Genomic DNA, 20,121 nt, shown 5'->3' with positions numbered 1-20,121 from the left:
TTTCTATTGTGATATTTTGAATAATGGTCCTTGATCGCTCCGTCCTGTTGGTGAAAGGTTAGTCTTCGGCTGAGAGTACATCTGGTGTGCCCGACGTATGTGATATTGCGAGACGTACAATTCTTATATGTACCAACATTTGTATTCATTATTGCAGAAATTTTGTCAATCCTGATGATGTCTCTTTGAAGACGAAAGCTCGAGAATATTAAATGGAAAACTTTGGAGAACTTGTATCAGCTCACCCTACAACTGGAAAAAAGTTGATAAGACAAATAGAAAACATTAAGAAAAAGTTTAACAATTGTCAGAATGCTGTCGTATTTAATTCTACATGCATATACATATACATATACATATACATATACATATACATATACATATACATATATACATATACATATACATATAGTTAGGCTGGTCTTGTTGGATAAACTTTCCTAGACTTTCTCTAATTATTCTATATATTATATTCTTTCTTAGAGGCTGAGGAATTATATAGAGAACTCCATAACTAACATAGTTATTTCGAACATCCATTTGCGCATCCTCAGGACATTACTGTATGTACTGTAGGTAGACTCAAGGTTGACATACCCTCTGTCTCGTTCTTGGATGGACTATGTTCTACCTGGGACAGACCACCTGCTCGTGAGGGAATGGTGTTTGTGTGTGTGTGTGTGTGTGTGTGTGTGTGTGGTGGTGGGGGGGGAGTGAGGTATTTAGGAAAATGAAACAACAGTCATGTATGAAAGGGGGCTACTGCCACTGAGAACATTTTAGAGAACACACTCTCAAGGTTAGATTTTATAAGAGATGCCTTGGAGTATTAGTTACTGGGTTTTCAAAAAATAACTTTCATGTGCGTCTTTCTTTCTTATGTTTTCTTTTTCTCTCTCTCTCTCTCTTTGCTCTCTTGTATCATAATTTCCTGCTGTAAGGCCTCATGTGGAAACTGTGTAAAATGTAAATATCACGCCGCATCAAATGTCTACAAAACTTCGACATTCAACAAAAAATAGGATATGAATAATAAAATAAGATAAAACAAAGCAAAATCAAACAAAATTAAATGAAATAGAATACATAATCAAATAAGAAAATAAAAGAAAATAAATTGAAAGGACAATAGATGAATAAAGGAGTATATAAATAAATGAATAAATAAGTAAATTAATGAATAGATAAATAAATGAATAGATAAATAAGTAGATAAATGAATTAATTAAGATAAATGAATAGATAAATAAACAAACAAATAAAATAAAAGGTAACTGAAATTAAATAAGTACATATATGTTTTCTGACCACACTACTTTTATTTCTTATCCAGGTGCTTCCACAAACTTGTATAGAAAACTGTACTTCTTTATAGCTTTCAAACATTGTGTATGCGTATTTGTGTTTTTTTTTTTGTGTGTGTTTACCTAGTTGTATTTTGCGGGAGAAGAGATATGCTCGTAGGGACCCGCAGTTGCATCTTTCCGCATCCAGTTCTTTCTTAAAGTCGTGTATAGTTTTAGCACTCACTGTTTTCTCTTTCAATTTATTCCATGTATCTATCCTCTTTTTCAGATCTCTTCTGTAACTGTCCTTCTTAAGTTTCTTTTTGTGTCCCCTTGTATTTCTTCTGTCCCATTTAAGTAGATCATCCCTATCAAGGATTTCCATCCCCTATATGGATATCAAATCGCCTCTTTCTCTTCTTTACTCCAGAGTTAATAACTTTAGTTTGTCCAATCTTTGTTCATATGTCAACATGCTGAGTGTTGGTGCCATCTTTGTTAGTGCTCTTTGAATTTTTTCTAGTTTCTTTATTTTATTTATTTATTTATTTATTTATTTATTTATTTATTTATTTATTTATTTATTTATTTATTTATTTATTTATTTATTTATTTATTTATTTATTTTGTACTGGGTGTCCATAGTGATGCTGCATACTCTAATTTTTGGTCTTATCAGTGTAACTAGGATTTTCTTCACCATTTCTTCGTCCATGTAGTCAAAGGTCACTTTCATTGATCTTATTAAGTTATAGGTTTCTCCAACTATTTTGTTTACATGTTAGTCTGGTGTCATGTCATTTTAAAAGATCACTCCTAGGTCTCTTTCTCAATTTACATTTGTAACTTCTTTTGTTCCAATTTTGTATTTACCGGATATTCTATTTTTGCTTTTTCCAAATTCCATTATACTACATTTTTTAATGTTGAAATTCACTTCGTTCTTTTTACTCCAATTCAAGACTTTGTCCAGATCTCCCTGAAAAGATTTACAGTCTTCTTCGTTACTCACTCTCTTCAATAGTTTTGCATCATCTGCAAAGAATTTTATATAGCATTTAATTTCTTCATCCATGTCGTTTATATAAATATCAAACATTATCGGAGCCAATACAGAGCCTTGGGGTACTCCACTTATCATCCCTACCCATTTTGAGTTCTTTTCTCTAATTATCACTCATTTTTCTTCCTTTCAAGAAGTCCTCCATCCATTCCAATAATTTTCCTTGTATTCCCCCTATTAATTCAATTTTTCTTAGTAGTTTTTTGTGTGGTACTTTGTCGAAAGCCTTTTGTAGGTCCAGGAAGAAACAATCTGTCCAGCCATATCTTTCTTGTATTATGTCTCGCAATCTTGAGTAAAAGCATAGTACATGATCTTCCACTTCTAAATCCAAATTGGTTGGGGTTTGATATTTTGTTCTTTTCCAAGTGTTTAGTCCATTTGTTTTTAATAACTCTTTCGCATATTTTTGCAATTGTGCTTGTAAGGAATACTGGTCTATAATTTGCTGGATTTTCGTTATTTCCTCCCTTATATATTGTTACAATATTAGCATTCTTCCAGTCTTGTGGTACTTTTTCTTCTTTGAGTGAGAAGTCAATTATCTTGTGTATTTCATCTGTGAATTCATCTATGCATTCTTTTAATATCCAGTTCGCTCTTCCGTCTGGCCCATGTGACCTTTTGACATCAAGTTTCTTTATTTGGTCCCTTATTTCTTTGTGTCACCATTATTTCTTCCATTTTAGGGGATCCTTCCTGGTGACTATCATCCCACAATTGTGAGCTTTCAACTGTAAAATCAGACTTAAAGTGTCTGGTCATTATTTCGGCCCATTCTACATCTTCTGTGTATTCTTGATTTCCTTCACGCACTTTTATTATTTCGTGTATGTCTTTTAGTTTGTCATCTACATAACTGTAGAACAGTTTAGGTTGATATTTGCATTTTGCTATTATATCTTTTTCATAGTTTCTTTTTTCCTCTTTTCGTATGTTTACGTATTCATTTCTCAGTTTAATGTTTGTTTGCCATTTAGTCTCATTTTTGTCTCTTTTTGACTTTCGCGTTCCAATTTTCCACTTTTTTTTTTCGTTTGGTCAGTCTCTTTGATTGATTCTTCCATCTTTTTTGTTACTGCTTTCAATTGTTCTTTTACCTCTTTTTTCAGTTCATCATTTGTAATCTTAGCCTCGTTTTCCTTTCTTTCATTTTCTCTTTTAATCGCATTTAGTTCACTTTTTAGTTCGTTTAATTCCCTTTGTGTGTGTGTGTGTGTGTGTGTGTGTGTGTGTGTGTGTGTGTGTGTGTGTGTGTGTGTGTGTGTGTGTGTGTGTGTGTGTGTGTGTGTGTGTGTGTGCGTGTGTGTGTGTGTTTACTTACCTAGTTGTATTTACATAGTTGTATTTGACGGGAAGAGAGCTATGCTCGTAGTGACTCGTTTTTTTATCTTTCAGTATCCAGTTTGATCTTAAATTCTTATATAGTTTTTTCGCTCACTGTTTCCTTATTGAATGTGTTCCAGATATCTACCACTCTATGTGGGAAGCTATTCTTTTTCAGATCTCTTCTGTAACTATCCTTTTTCATTTTTTTCATGTCTTCTTGTTTTTCTTTTATCCCACTTTAGTAAATAGTTTCTTTCGAGGGATTCCATCCCTTTCATAATTCTGTAGATGATCAGGCAACAGAAGAAAAGATAATGTGGAATTAATCACAGTTAAAATCGAAAACAGCAGTATGAAAAGTAGAGGGTTTATAGTTGTTTATGTGCCACCAAAAACTAAGACCTGGACTGACAGCGAACACTCAAAATTTGTTCCAGGGTTGGTAGTTCGAGTTTCGCCAATCTTTGTTCGTATGTCAATTTGGAGAGCGTTGGTGTCATCTTTGTCGTTGCACTTTGAATTCTTTCTAATTTCTTTATGTTCTTTTTAGTGCTGGTTGTCCATAGTGTCGCAGCGTACTCTAATCTTGGTCTTATCAATGTAACTAATATTTTCTTTACCCTTTCTTCATTCAGGTAGTCAAAGGCCACTTTCATTTATCATAGTAAATTTAAAGTTTCTCCGACTATTCTGTTGATATGTTTGTCTGGTGCCATGTCATTGCTGATAGTTACTCCTAGGTCCCTTTCCGAGTTGACTTTTTTAACTTCCTTTGTACCAATTTTATATTGTCCCGATATTCTATTTTTGCTTTTTCCAAATTCCATTATACTACATTTCTTGATGTTGAAATTCACTTCATACTTTTGACTCCATTCCCAGACTTTGTCCAGGTCATTTTGAAGTGATTTACAATATTCCTCTGTACTTACTCTCTTTAGTAGTTTCGCATCATCTGCAAAGAAGTTCATATGAAATTCCATACCTTCATCCATGTCATTTATATATATGGCAAACATTATCGGAACCAATACAGAACCTTGTGGGACTCCACTTTGTATTTCTTCCCAGGTCGACTTCTTGTCTCTGAGTACCACGCTCATTTTTCTCCCGTTCAAGAAATATTTTATCCATTCCAATAACTTTCCTTGTACTTCACTTATTGTTTAATTTTGTTAGTAGCTTTTTGTGTGGTACTTTTTCAAATGCTTTTTGTAAATCTCAGAAGGCACAATCCGCCCATCTGTCCCCTCTCTTGTATGTATGTGTGTGTGTGTGTGTGTGTGTGTGTGTGTGTGTGTGTGTGTGTGTGTGTGTGTGTGTGTGTGTGTGTGTGTGTGTGTGTGTGTGTGTTTTACTGAGGGCGCAAACAAGAGGCCCAGGATATTCATGAATGCATATTCGCCTATACACGTGTGTGTGAGTGAGAGATGAGGGAATGGGGGAGTGGGGTGAACACATGTGTTTGACACCTCGAGCACAGCTGCTGCCGTTTTCATTTCCAATCCCAACTCGTTTCAACTTACGTTCACCTTTCCATTAGTGACGATGTAATGTCCCGTTTTATAATGATGCACTGCAAGCCACGGTATTGCCTGTACTCATTTTCTCTACGGTATACATATAGCAAAGATTTTCTGTTTCACCACTAGCTTTATTTCTGCATTTTAAGTATCACATTTAATTAAATTACATTCTCAAATAACAGGGAGATAAGATGGAAAAAAATCGAGATTAGAAAATAGAGTTCAGTACATTATTACATTCTATAATCTTTGTACATATAAAAAGTAAAATTTCAAAAAATTCTTATTTTCCAAAATAATTGTGATATCAATATAGTGGTAAAAATAATTTTGTCCGATCGTTGGTTATTTCTAGTCTTTCCAAAGACGAGATTAAAAAATTAGGGAAAGTTTTGCTTGTCCCTTATTTTATATATTTTTTTAATATGGGCAGAAGGCCGTACACCGTGCAAAGCAGGGACCGGCGCACCCGGTGGCTCGTACTTTGGAATATATATATATATATATATATATATGTATATATATATATATACATATATATAAATATTATATATATGTATATATATACATATATATAACAGGAAGTTCACTGGCTGAGTGGGTTAGGGCGTCGTTACTTGCGGCGAAGGTCGAGGTGAGGGAGGTTCGAATCCTGTCACCGGTGAAGTTGAACCAAGGGCATGGTTCATTAATTCCACGCTACAAAGCCCTCTGTGAGGGGCACCGTCCTAGCCTCTCGATAGGGGGAGTGTGTGACGTTAAACCATATATTCATCATCATATAATAAAATAGGAACAATCGTTTTCTGGCTTAACTTTCCTTATAATTTGCTCCGGAGTATGTTAAACAACCATGAAGATACCGCCTTGCTAACACCATTACATATTCATGAAGCTCCTTTCATCAAATATTAATTTCAAAACACCTCAAATGTCCACCTGTGGACATCACTTTCCTCAAGTTTAAACAATGTGTTCATGAGTTTGAATAAATAACTGAATGAATAGATAGATATATAAAAATACAGATGGTAGATAAACATACAAATAAATAACAAATAAAAATCATTAAACAAATAAATCAAATGAATAAATAGGTAAGTACTTATAAATAAATAAATAAACTGTTTTCTTAATATGCTAATAAGATTGATAAATAAAATAATAAATTAATAAACGAATAAATCAGTAAAAATCAAATAAGCAAATAAATGAATAAAAGATTATATGAACAAATGAATACAAACATGGTTAGCTGCACATATGATTCTTTATACATTTCTCTCCTGAACGCCATACCAACAATGTTGCGGCACCAAAAACAAATCAAAAGCTTTTTTCCATCATCCATAATCTACAGACGATAGTCACAATCAAATAATCAAATTAGGCGACTGACTCGGATTGTTGGAGTAAGGTAGTTTTGTAGCCTACCATAAGGAGAAAGAAACCAACGCTGGATTAACAATAATAAATGGATAAATGAATAAATGAATAGCTAAAAAATAGAAATAATAAAAGGTTGTAATAAAAAAGGTAAAAATCATAGAAAAATAGTAATAGAAGTAAAAAAACAGAAATATAACAGTAAAAATAAATATATATATATAAATAATAAAAAACAATAAAAATGAACAATCATAAAAATAAAAGATAATAGAAATAATAATTAAAAATAATGATAACAGAAATAATAAGAGAAATATTAATAACAGAAATAATAAAAGTTGAAGTAATAATAATAGAAATAATAAGAATAATACATACATACATACATACAGACATACATACATATACCAAAGGCTTTTTCCCCCTTACAAGAGAAGTAGCCAAAAAACAAAGGCATAAAAACCACTCACACCCATTCCATCCCTATCACACTCCACTCCCCTCCACCCTCTTCCCTCCCTCTTATCTTGTCACCTCTTGGATGACGGGTCATCCCTGCATCTTGTCCACTGCCCTGGGTCAGAAGCAGTGTCGCAAGACACAGCACATCCACAGCAAGGCCGCTTCATTAAATCGGCGACCCCCACCCCTCCGTCCCCTCATGCAAAAAAGGAGAAGACGGGGAGAAATCCTTCCTACCACTTTTCTCCATTTTCTTTAACTATCTCTACTACTGAGCCACCACCCTTGCATTTACCTCTCGCACCACCCCATCCATGTATAAATTGAACAACCGGGGTGACATAACACATCTCTGACGAAGTCCCACCTTTACCTCGAACCACTCACTCTCTCCATTTCTAATTCTGACACACGCTCTACTACTCTCGTAAAAACACTTGACAGCTCCTAGAAGCTTTCCTCCTATCCCGTATATCTGCAATACTTCCCACAGTGCCTTCATGTCTACCCTGCCATAAGCCTTTTCCAAACCCATAAAAGCCCAAAAAACATCCTTACCTTTTCCTATAGCTTTCTCACATATCTGTCTTACACACATCATCTTTGCACACTTTGTGACTCCCTCCTTCAACCATCTCCATTCCTCCTCCACTCCTACTTCTACTCTATCCTTCACTCCCTCCCACTCCTCTCTCAGGTTCTTCTTGTACCCCTTCTCCTTTTCTTTCTCATTTAAGCAGTTCACTCTAAGCACCTCCCTACCTTTTTTTCCTTTTCCTCTTTCTCCATCTATCCTCCACTCTCAGAATACCTTCAACAAGAAAATTCTGATATTCCCCCACCCTCTCCCCTTAGAACATATACATCCTTAACTCTTCCTATTACACTCCTATCTACCACTACAAAATCCATTAATGCTCTATCTACCACCCTTCCATCCACCACCCTCTCCCATGTGTACTTATGCTTGACTTTCTTCCTAAACACTGTATTTGCTATAATCAACTCTCCAGACACATCTCCACCATCAGCTCTCCACTACGATTCTTTCCTGGAACTCCACACTTCCCAACCACTCTGTTTATTGGTTCATTTCCTACTCTAGCATTAAGGTCTCCCAATACTACTACATTGACGTTTCTCCCTAACCCCTCTATACAATCATTTAAATCTACCCAAAAAGCCTCCCTTTCCTCTACATTCTTCTCACTACCAGGCCCATATGCACTAACAAAAATCCACATCTCCTTCCCCAATTTTTACCTTCATCCACATTAACCTTGAAGAAACCTCCTTCCGTTCCACTACACGTTTACCTATCTCTTCATTTACTAGTATAGCCACCCCTTCTTTCCCTCGCCTTCTCTTCACTCCTGAGAACCTCCCAGCTACACTCCCAAACTCACACTCGCCCCTCCCTCTCGACTTAGTTTCACTTAAAGCCAACACATCCATCTTTCCTCTCATAAACATACTGCCTATCTCTTCCCTTTTACTCTTATCTGTACTACATCCACGCACATTAAAAGATCCAAACCTTAGGTTACTGGTTGGAAAACTCCTAGACACTCTTATGTCTTTACTTTCTTTAGGAATGTCTCCTGTGGGGCTGCAGGGAGAAGGATGCCTAGTCCTAATCCCCGCCCCGTTTTTCTCGCCTCTTACGATTCAAGTGGGGATATTGAAAAATGAAGACATGAATAGGAATGAGGTATTCAAGAAAGAGATGAAGGATCAAATGCAGGCAGTGACCGAGAGAGTGGAAGAAAAGATCAAAGAACATGACTTCCAAGAAATAAACAGTGGAAAGTAGAGCAGGAAAGTGAAAAAATTATCTTTTAAAGAAATAGTGGAGCAGCAGGTCAAGGAGAATGCTAAAGAAACGGTAATCCAAATGATTAAGGAGAAAGGTAATTTGGTTAGGGACACAGTGAACAAAAAAGATGCATTGTAATCTATGCTATAAAAGAAAAGAATGATGCTCCTAGATATCAGAGAGAAATAAGGAAAAAGAGATCGCTAAAGAAATTCTGAAAGAAATTCAAGAGGAGGGACAAATTTTAGATAAATAAATTGAAGAAACATATAGAATAAGTAGATATTCAAAAGAAAAACAATATAGGCCACTATAAGTAAAACTTAGGTTACAAATGATTGGGGGAAAGTACTATCTAGAACAACAAAACTAGCAAACAGTAAACAACACTAAAATCTATGGATAAAAAAAGAAATGAGCGATGAAGAAAAAGGGAAAGAAAAGGAACTTAGAAATGAAGCAAATGACAAAAGAACTGGGACTGATTTTTTTTTTTTTTTTTTTTTTTTTTTTTTTATTAAGTGGTGGACCTGAGGCTGAGAAAATGGTATATAAGGAAAAAGGAAACAAAGCAGACAGAAAAAGACGAGAAAGAAAAAGGTTAAAGTTAGCCTATACCAACATGGAATGATTTCAGGACTGAATGAACTAAATGACTATCTAGCATTAAAAAAAAACAGACATAATGGGAATAGAAAGTAAATTAAAAAGTAATATACCACCAAATACTGTGGGACAAGGTCTATACAACTGTTGGACGAAGAATAGAAATGAAATTAAAAACAGGGTGGGGCAGTACTATTTTTGACTAGGAAAGACTTAAATATGACAAAGATAACAGAAGGAAAAAACAATGTAGAATCAATTATGATAAAAGTTGAAAGCAAGCACATGAAAAGCAAAAAATTTATAATAGTGTATGTGTCCCCCAAAACACAGTCCTAGATAGAAAGCGATCATTCCAAACTGTTGGAAGATACAAAGTATGAACTGACTCATATACTGAAAGAAAGAGGAAATATAGTAATTATGGGTGACTTTAATTCAAAAGAAATGTGTTGGGAAGAAACGACAGTAAAGGGTGGAGAAGACATCTGGGGCAACATGCTGCTCGATATGACCATTAAATACACAATGACTCAGTGGATAAAAGAAAATACCAGATACAGAAACAATCAAGACTGGATTTAATACTTACGTCAGAACCTGAAATTGTGGACAGAATAGATTACAAAACACCAATAGGAAAGAGTGACCATGTACTAATAGAATTCGAACTAAAAGGGCAAATAGACCCAAGAAGAAATGAGAAACGTAGAATAGGAAGACCAATGTACAACAAAACGAATTTTGAGAAACTTAAAAAATTCTTTCGTAACGCAAACTGGGAAAAATTCCTAAAGGAAGAAACAAGGATGGAAGAGAAATGGAATATCACTCACTCACTCCGTTGGATCTTGAACCTCGTGTAGATTCTGGTCCGCCAACAGTAATCCTCTCCATACCCTTCGGTCCTGTGCTGCTTCCATCCAGGTTATTTTATTTATTCCTCTTCTGTCCATCTCCGCATCCACTCCATCTATCCATCTCATTCGAGGTCTCCTTCTGGGTCTTCTTCCAGGCATTCTACCCATCATAACTCGTTTTGGAATTCTATGGTCCTCCATACGCGCCACATGCCCAGCCAATCTCAATTTTGTTCTACCTATAACATCTGTTATTTTCTCTTATTTAGTTAATTCCCTCAGCTCAAAATTGTGTCGCCCTCTCCACCTATTCTCATTTTCATCAAAAACTGGTCCAGTAATTCGCCTCAATATTGTATTCTCAAACACCAGTAGTCTATGTTCCATTTGAAATGGAATATTGAGAAATGGAATATACAAAAAAAAATTTATAAAGAGGGAGTGAACAAACATGTACCACAACAAAAGCAAGAACGAGTATAGATAAAGAACTGGTACAACAAAAAATGTAGTGAAGCTAAGGATAAAAGAGACAAAGCTTGGAAAAAAATACAGCAAATGGCAAACAAACATCAAACTAAGAAACGATTATGTAAAAATACGCAGAGAAGAAAAGAGTACCATAAAAAAGAAATTATAAAAAATGCAAGGAACAACCCATACTATTTTACAGATATGTGGATGTTAAACTAAAAAACAAACAAGAAATAGAAAAGCTGCGCCAGGGAAATTACAAATATACAGAAGAACAAGGAATGGTAGAAATTATGAGCAATCATTTGAAATCGGTATTCAAAATTGAGAACTCACCTAACTGAGGGAATAGAGAGACAGAAATTCCCCCAATGAGGGAAACAACTGTAACACAGAAGGAAATCAGCGACCAGATAAAAAAAATTTGATGTCAGAAAATCGTATGGTCCGGATGGAATTGCAAATTGGATACTGAAAGAATGCATAGAGGAGTTAACAGATAGAATATACAATATAATCAAATGCTCGCTCAAAGAAGGAAAGGTACCATAAGACTGGAAAAGTGCAAATATTGTACCAATATATAAAGGAGGAAACAAGGAAAATCCAAATAACTACAGACCGGTCTCCCTAACAAGCACAGTAGCAAAAATATGTGAAAAAGTTTTCAAAAGTAGATGGGTTAAACATCTAGAAGAAAAAACTATACTGAATCCAAATCAATTTGGATTTAGACAAGGAAAATCATGTATAACAAACCTGATCTGCTTCTATTCGAGACTAATAGAAATAATACAAGAGAGGGATGAATGGGCAGACGGTGTCTATCTGGACCTACAAAAACTATTTGATAAGGTACCACACAAGAAATTAGTAAGGAAAACAGAATTAATAGGTGGTATCGGAGGAAAATTATTGGAGTGGATGGAAGACTTCCTGACTGGGAGAAAAATGAGGGTAGTAATTAGAAATAAATACTCAAAATGGGAAGAAATGATAAGTGGTGTCCCGCAAGGTTCGGTGCTGGCATCAATCATATTTGCCATATATATATAAACGACGTGGATGAAGGAGTAGAGTGTTATATGAATGCCTTCGCAGATGACGCAAAAACACTAAAATAAGAACAGATGAGGATTGTGAATCATTACAGTCAGACCTGGACAAAATCTGGAAATGAACACAAAAGTGGGAAGTGAACTTCAATATTAAGAAATGGAGTATAATGAAGTTTGGAAAAAGTAAAAACAGAATATCAAAAAATTCTAAAATTGGTGAAGAAGTAAAAAAAGTGAACTCGGAAAGAGACCTTGGACATATCAACAAAATAGTCGGAGAAACCTTCAACCTATTAAGGTCAATGAAAGTGGCATTTGACTATTTGAATGAAGAAATTATTAAAAAAAAAATATTAGATACATTGATAAGACCAAAACGGGAATACGCAGCAACATTATGGACACCCAGTACTAAAAAGAATATCCAAATTGGAATTACCAACACTGGAGCAGAGAAGAGAAAGAGGAGATCTATGGCTATCTATAGAATTATGAAAGGAATGGAAATCCTTGATAGGAATAATTTACTAAAATGGGATAATGGAAAAACAAGAGGACACGAAAAGAAACTCAAATGGATAACTATAGAAAAGATCTGAAAAAGAATAGCTTCCCACACAGAGTGCTGGATACCTGGAATAATTTTGATAAAGACAGTGTGTGCAAGCACTATTCAAGATTTTAATAAAAAACTCGATGCTGAAAGATACAAAGATGGGTCACCACGAGCATAGCTTCCTTCCTGTATAATACAACTAGGTAAATACAACTAGGTAAATACACACACACACGCGAGTGAACTAAAATATCTTAGAAAATTATGCATTCCAAGCTGAGACCATACATACATTCAAAACAAGGTATGACAACTGAAGAATAAGAGACAGGACCCACGACTATAGCTCATTTCCATTATATTACAAGCAGGACTTCTAGAACAGGTTTACTAGAAGATTCCTGCTTGATAGGCTGATTACCTCGTTTATGTTGATGCCAATTATACCAAAGTCACGGTCTGCATTGGCGCCGGATGAGGCCAGTTGATGGGAAGTTCAATTAGGTTAATAAAATCACCTGGCGACAGCATCCAGAACATGATAGAGCAACCACCCTCTCCCTTCCCTTGGTTAAAATACTCTCATAACCTCCCGAGTCTAATGACTCATAATAAGGGAGACTTTGCTATGGCCAACAACAACCACAACAAACCGCAACGGCCACGACGGACAGTGTGACATCGGCCTCGCTGGGTAACCAAGAAAATTAAATTGGTATTTTTTCGTCTTTCTACGAGTATTAGGATTTAATACCCTTTGAGTTTTGTTTAAAAACAGGCCCTGAACTGCCAAATCTTGTATTGCTTAATCTGGAGAATCTGTTCATAAGAAAATGTCTTCGCTTATTTCCCACCATTTTCTAGATATTCTGGGCTCATTGGTTAGGTTAGGTTAGGCTAGGTCAGGCTAGGTTAGGTTAGGTTTGGCTGAATTAAGTTAGATTACATTAGGTTAGGTTAGGTTAGGTTAGGTCAGGTCAGGTTAGGTTAGGTTAGGTTAGGTTAGGTTAGGTTAGGTTAGGTTAGGTTAGGTTAGGTTAGGTTAGGTTAGGTTAGGTTAGGATAGGTTTTGTTAGGATAGGTTTGGTTTGATTAGATTAGGCTGGATTAGGTTAGATTAGATTAGGTTAGGTTACTTCAGGATAGGATAAGAAAAATTACGCCAAATATTGGAATATTGGCGTTGCTGATCGTAAATGTCTAATTCATCATGTTAATCGGCAATATCCTCGCCTCATTTAACCAAAAATTTAATTGAAGACCACATACCTACTCAAGACAAGGTCCTAGCGTCGGTCAGTCGTCTGAGGGGGAGGGGGTACCAAATACTGAGATAGTTTCTCATCCACTTGTCATGTACTGTGTGTTCACATGATATACGAAGGCTTTAAGTCCTGACCTTGTTCTCATTGTCCTTATCATGCTGTCCTTGTTCCAAGCATATTCATGTATCTGTAGGCAACGAGAAAAGTAAGTCCTGTTGACCTTATAAAGGTCACAGCTACTACTCCGGAGCTTTTAAGCAACTTCACGGTAACACCTTTTCTCTAAGCAAGGTCACAGTGAGTAAAGGTCATGATTAGTAAACAAAAGATGACTTTGTGCATTCTATCCATGAAAGTCACTGGTTTTCTAATTTTCATGTGTGGTATATTTCAAGGTAATTATTTTTCTAGATTTTATATGCGCTATATTTCAAGGTCATTAGTATTCCTAGTCAGCAAAAGCTATATTCATGTGCCATCTCTAAAGGTCACTAGTTTCCCTAATCATCAAAAGGTATGCTTATATACTAAAGATCACTAGTGCTTCTGGCTTCTGTGTAAAAACAAAAAAGGGCCTTTTATGTAATATCTGTAAAGGTCACTAATTTTCATAATTAGGAAAACGTATATTGATATACTATCTCGAAAAGTCACTAAGGTCCCTAGAATCTGTGATAAACAAAAACGACCTTTTGTATAATAACTATAATGGTTACTAGTTTTCCTAGTTTTTTAAACAAGTGTTTATGTGCTATCTCTAAAGGTCACTAGTATTCCAAGCCTCTGTGATAAATAGAAAAAAAAATTGATATCCATAAAGGCCGCTAATTTTCCTAGTTTTATAAGAAAAAATAGAAAAAATATATATATACTATCTCTGAAGATCACTAGTATTGCAAGCCTCTGTGATAAAAAACGACCTTTTGTATAATATCCATAAAGGTCACGAGATTGTATTTTAGCTTTTGAAAATAAAACTACTTGAAAGGGGGAGACGCACCTTTCTGACTTCCATCGACAGGAGAATCGCTTCAGTTGGGTACATGACAGAACACCTCCCTGGTTCCATCTGACACTTAAAAAAAAAAAAAAAAAAAAAGTCAGACGCAACACACAATTCGAGACGTCATTCGTTTAAGGTCACGAGATGTCAGGTGGGGATCAGGCGATGAAACACTCTTGGAAAGATCTTAAAATCCGAGGAGTTTGACAATGGAGCCAGCTGGGCTGGAAAATAAAAGAAAATGAGGATTGTCAGTAATTTCTTCAGCAAATAAAAAAATAATTATAATAAATAAATAAATAAATAAATAAATAAATAAATAAATAAATAAATAAATAAATAAATAAATAAATAAATAAATAAATAAATAAATAAATAGATAAATAGATAAATAGATAAATAGATAAATAGATAAATAGATAAATAGATAAATAGATAAATAGATAAATAGATGAATAGATGAATAGATGAATAGATGAATAGATAAATAGATAAATAGATAAATAATTAAATAATTAAATAAATAAATAAGAATAATTGAATAATTGAATAATTGAATAATTGAATAATTGAATGAATGAATGAATGAATGAATAAATAGATAAATAAATAAATAAATAAAAATAAATGAGTAAATGAATGAATGAATGAATGGATGAATGGATAAATGAATGAATGAATAAATAGATAAATAAATAAATAAAATAAATAAATGAATAAATAAATAAATTTATAAATAAATAAATAAATAAATAAATAAATAGATAAATAAATAGAATAAAATAGAATATAATGAATAAATAGATAAAATAAATCAAACAAATAGATATATAAGTAAATGAATAAATATGAATATTAATAAATAGATCAAATAATGTAGTAAATGCCTGGTCAGAATAAATTGGTTATGTAACAATAAAGTATCATCGTTACCTTATACAAATATCAGGAACAAAAAGAAGGGTGATTTACGGTATTTCAGTCCCAAATATCAGACCATTTAGTACCAAAGTGTGACCAGCGGTGGTTGATGACCAGATAGGTAAAGGATTTTTTTATGTTCCTACTAAAAAGGCTTGATTGATCTTATCTATATACAGAAATCGGCTCGGGAAATTAATAGCAACATTTATGGATACAATATTTCGGTAAAAAAATCTTGGTAATAGCATTGCATATGTGATAACTATGGATTATTTACATATACATATATATATATATATATATATATATATATATATATATATATATATATGACAATTGCTAAAAAATATTAGTCACATAATAGATTTATAAAGATGTGTATGCTGCTACAAGTACATCTGTGACTTTACTAAAGCCTGCCATGCAAGAAGGTCGCTTGCTACAAAACGAAACTTTAAAAGTGTCATGATGTGGTTATGAAGACTAAACAAAGGAAAAATGTGCATATGAGCATGTGTTGATTGAGAGGATTACAAAATAATAATAGTAATAATAATAATAAGATATATAGAAATAAAGAAAATTAAGTTAGGAAGTAACTAGATAAGTCCAATGTGAGTTGAGAATACAAAGAGGTGTGTATGGATATGCTTTATGTGAGAAAAATCTGTCGAAAAGGTTTGTTACCGGTTGACTGACTGATTCGGTTTAACGTCGCGAACTCCCCCTCCCCTTTATTAGGAGACTAGGATGGTGCCCCTTACAGAAGACATTTACAGCGTAGAATTGAATGAACTATGTCCTTGTTCCAACCCGCTGGCTTCAGGTGTCCGAAGTGCCCTCACATCAACCTTCACCACAAGTAGCGGCGCTCTAACCCGCTCGGCCAGCTAGAGTGTAAATACACTAATTTATTCATCTGTTGAGAATCTAGTTTGGGAGCCGCTCTAGACACTTTGATGTACTAGAAGCTCAAACTTTGGAGGAGCCTAGAAGCAAACTTCGCTAAACTTTGACACTTTATCAGGACACCATCGCCATGGCAACTGGAAACAAACCATTTCTCCTCCTCCTCTTCTTCCTGCTCCTCTTCCTATCCCTCTTCTTCCTCCTCTTCCTCGCTCAATTTTTTTCTTTTTGTTCTACGTCTTTTTCTATTCCTCCTTCTTCTACTCCTTCCTTTTCTTCTTCCTCACATCCTTCCTCCTCTTCTCCTCCTCCTTTCTTTCTTTTTCCTCTCCTCTTTCCTGTTCTCCTCCTCCTCCTTCCTCTCCTGCTGCTCCTTCCTATTCTCCTCCTCCTTCCTTTTCTACTTTCTCTTCTCCTTCCTCTATTTCTCCTCCTTTCTCTTTTCCTCCTCCTTCGCCTTCCTCTTCTCCTCCTCTTCCTTTCTCTTCTTCTGCTCCTGCTCCTACCCCCCCCCACTTTTTTTTTTTTTTTTTTTTTTTTTTTTTGCATATGGTCAACTATAGAATCTCATAACTTTAATAAAAAAATATTTTCATTATTTAATTCTGGCTAGCGTCAAATAATATTGTTCACCTACGAGAAAGCTCTCTCATAAGAACGTAAGAACATAAGAATGAAGGAGACTGCAAGAGACCATAAGGCCTACACTAGGCAGCTCCGTATCCATCACCACCTGTCGTGTCCATCCATAAACTTGTCTAATCGTTTCTTAAAACAACTGATAGTTTCAGCGCTTACTACATGGTTACCAAGTCTATTCCATTCGTCGACCACCCTATTAGTAAACCAATTCTTGCCTACTTCCTTCTTAAATCTAAATTTGTCCAGTTTAAACCCATTACTGCGAGTCCTGCCCTATTGTTTTAATATGATGACCTTGTTTGCATCACCCTTGTTAAAGCCTTTCATCCACTTGAACACCTCTATTAGATCACGCCGCACTCTGCGTCTTTCCAGAGAGTGTAAGTTAAGGTGCCTAAGCTTCTCTTCGTAAGGCAAATTTCTGAGTCCATGTATCATTTTGGTCATTCTTATCTGTACTGATTCTAGTGAATTGATGTCCATTCTGTAGGACGGAGACCAAAACTGTACCGCATAGTCAAGGATGGGTCTAACTATCGCTAAATAGAGTTTAATAATTACCACTGCACTTCTATTCGTTACCGTCCTAGCAATGAAACCTAATGCTCTGTTAGCTTTATTCCTGGCGCTAATGCACTGCTTCCTGGTTTTAATGTCCGGACTCACTAGAACTCACAAGTATCTCTCGCACTCAGTTATCTCTAAAAGCGTGTTATCTAAGCTGTATCTATTTTCGGGGTTGTGTAGCCCTACGTTTAACACGCTACATTTAGAGATATTGAAGTTCATTTGCCATTTCACCGACCATGTGAACAATTTGTTAAGATCATCCTGCAGAATCTCTGCATCGTCTCCTGACCTAATTTGGTGTCCTATTTTAGTGTCGCCCGCAAACTTACTAACATCACTATTTATCTCATCGTCTAAGTCGTTTATGTACATAATGAACAACAAGGGACCAAAAACCGAGCCCTGGGGGACCCCACTAGTAACATTGCCCCACCTAAATTTTACTCCATTTAAGGTGACCCGCTGTTTTCTGTTACTAATCCAAGCTCTAATCCATTCTAACACTTTCCCTCCTATGCCATGGGCTTTGATTTTATTTAGTAGTCTCTGATGTGGCACCTTGTCGAACGCTTTGCTAAAGTCAAGGTAAATAACATCGTAATTATTATTATTGTTATCTGACGCCTTATATACTTTAGTGTAAAAGGATAGAAGATTAGTCACACATGACTTACCCTTGGAGAAACCATGCTGTGTATCACGAATTAAATTATATCTTTCGATGTGTTCTCTAAGTTTATTTACTATTATTGATTCAAGCATTTTTCCTATAACCAATGTCAAACTGATTGGCCTGTAGTTGCATACAGATGATCTATCCCCCTTCTTAGAAACAGGAACAACGTTTGCCTGCCTCCAAGCAGTTGGCACAAAACCAGTGTCTACCGATTTATTAAATATTTCAGTTAACTGGTCGCAGATTTCAAATTTACACTCCTTAAGCATTCTCGGAAAAATTTTCGTCTGGACCAGGGGTTTTGTAGCTTTAAGTCTTTCAATCTGCTTGACTACTTCTACTTTACTAATGCTCATATTAGATAGACTACTTTCTTCATCCCCACTGAAAATCGGATAGCAGTCAGGTACTTTATCTAACCTCTCACCGAGAGAAAATATTTGTTAAACTCCTCACTCATTTTCTACTCCGATTCTATCATGACATTTTCATCGTTTTTAATTTGTCTTATTCTATCTTTATTTTTTGTTCTATAGAGATGAAAGAAACCATTTGGGTTAGATCTTGCTTGACTGGCAACCTTAATTGCATAATTACGTTTCGTTGTACGTGTATTCCTTTTAATCAGCTTTGCCATTTCGTTATATCTTGATCTAAGGTGAGTTTCCCCGTTTTTTTTGTTTTGTTTTTTAAGTAAAGTCCTCTTTTCATTCCGATCTCATGTTTCAATCTGTCCGTCATCCATTTGGGAGTATTACTATTTTTCCGTGTTGACTTCAGGGGGATAAATGTATTTTGTGCATCAATAATTAAATCAGTTAGATTGCTATAGATTTCATCCAAGTCGCTGACCTATCTGTTGAGCCCCGGCCCCCAAGTGACCTGACCCAAGCTATGCATATTACCCTCCGTGACCCGACTCCTGGTCATGTACCGAGACCTGACCGCGCCGATAATGTCAGAAATGTACGAAACGCCCGTAACGTCCGTATGACATTTCATATTCAATTTCAGATAGGTTTTTATATTGTCAAAGTTTACTCTCCTGAAGTCTGGTACTTGGACGTTATTCGTACTTTCTAATTCTTCCCAAATAATATCAAATTTTATTTCTTGATTATCGATAGAGCCTAGACTATCTCCCACTTTTACGTTACTCGTTAAGTGTCCATTACTAGTTAAAAGTAAGTCCAGAGTATTTTCTCCCCTCGTAGGATCGGTAATCATTTGTTTTAGGAAATTATCCCGCACCGCATCTAAGAATTGTTTCGCTTCCTGATCTCCTACTCAAGTTTTCCAGTCAATGTTTCTATAATCAAAATCTCCCATGATCACAACGTTTTTGTACTGGGACGCTCTGCGAATTTCGTAAATCAGGGGATCAGTCTCCTCTATTTTCAAGTTAAAAAATACAAACTCCTCTAAATAACTTTGGTTAATTATATAAAATTGTTCTACATACTCGTGGGAGACCATCTTATTTATCTATTCATTTATTTATTTATATATGTTTATTATTATTCATTTATTGATCTATTTATTTATTTACCTCTTTATCATTTTTATTTATTTATTTATTCATTTATTTATTCGTCTATATTTTCATTTATTTATTCTTGTATTTATTCTCTCTCTCTTTCTCTCTCTCTCTCTCTCTCTCTCTCTCTCTCTCTCTCTCTCTCTCTCTCTCTCTCTCTCTCTCTCTCT

The 20,121-nt window shown here is 35.1% G+C and overlaps 1 protein-coding gene across 1 annotated transcript in view; it reads right to left on the bottom strand.

Annotated features, from left to right (window-relative positions):
• LOC143025444 (uncharacterized) overlaps window positions 1-20,121 on the bottom strand; it is a gene marked incomplete in the record, with an annotated part of 110,280 nt that overhangs the window by 62,084 nt on the left and 28,075 nt on the right. Inside the window, 2 exon segments of the mRNA XM_076185115.1 lie at window positions 13,695-13,877; window positions 14,691-14,917.

This window comes from Oratosquilla oratoria, chromosome 5 (assembly GCF_046742065.1).
Source record: "Oratosquilla oratoria isolate Oo_2021 chromosome 5, ASM4674206v1, whole genome shotgun sequence".
NCBI classification, from domain to species: Eukaryota; Metazoa; Arthropoda; class Malacostraca; order Stomatopoda; family Squillidae; genus Oratosquilla; species Oratosquilla oratoria.
Note: the sequence above shows the minus strand (reverse complement) of the source record. Positions and strands in the feature narration are given on the sequence as shown.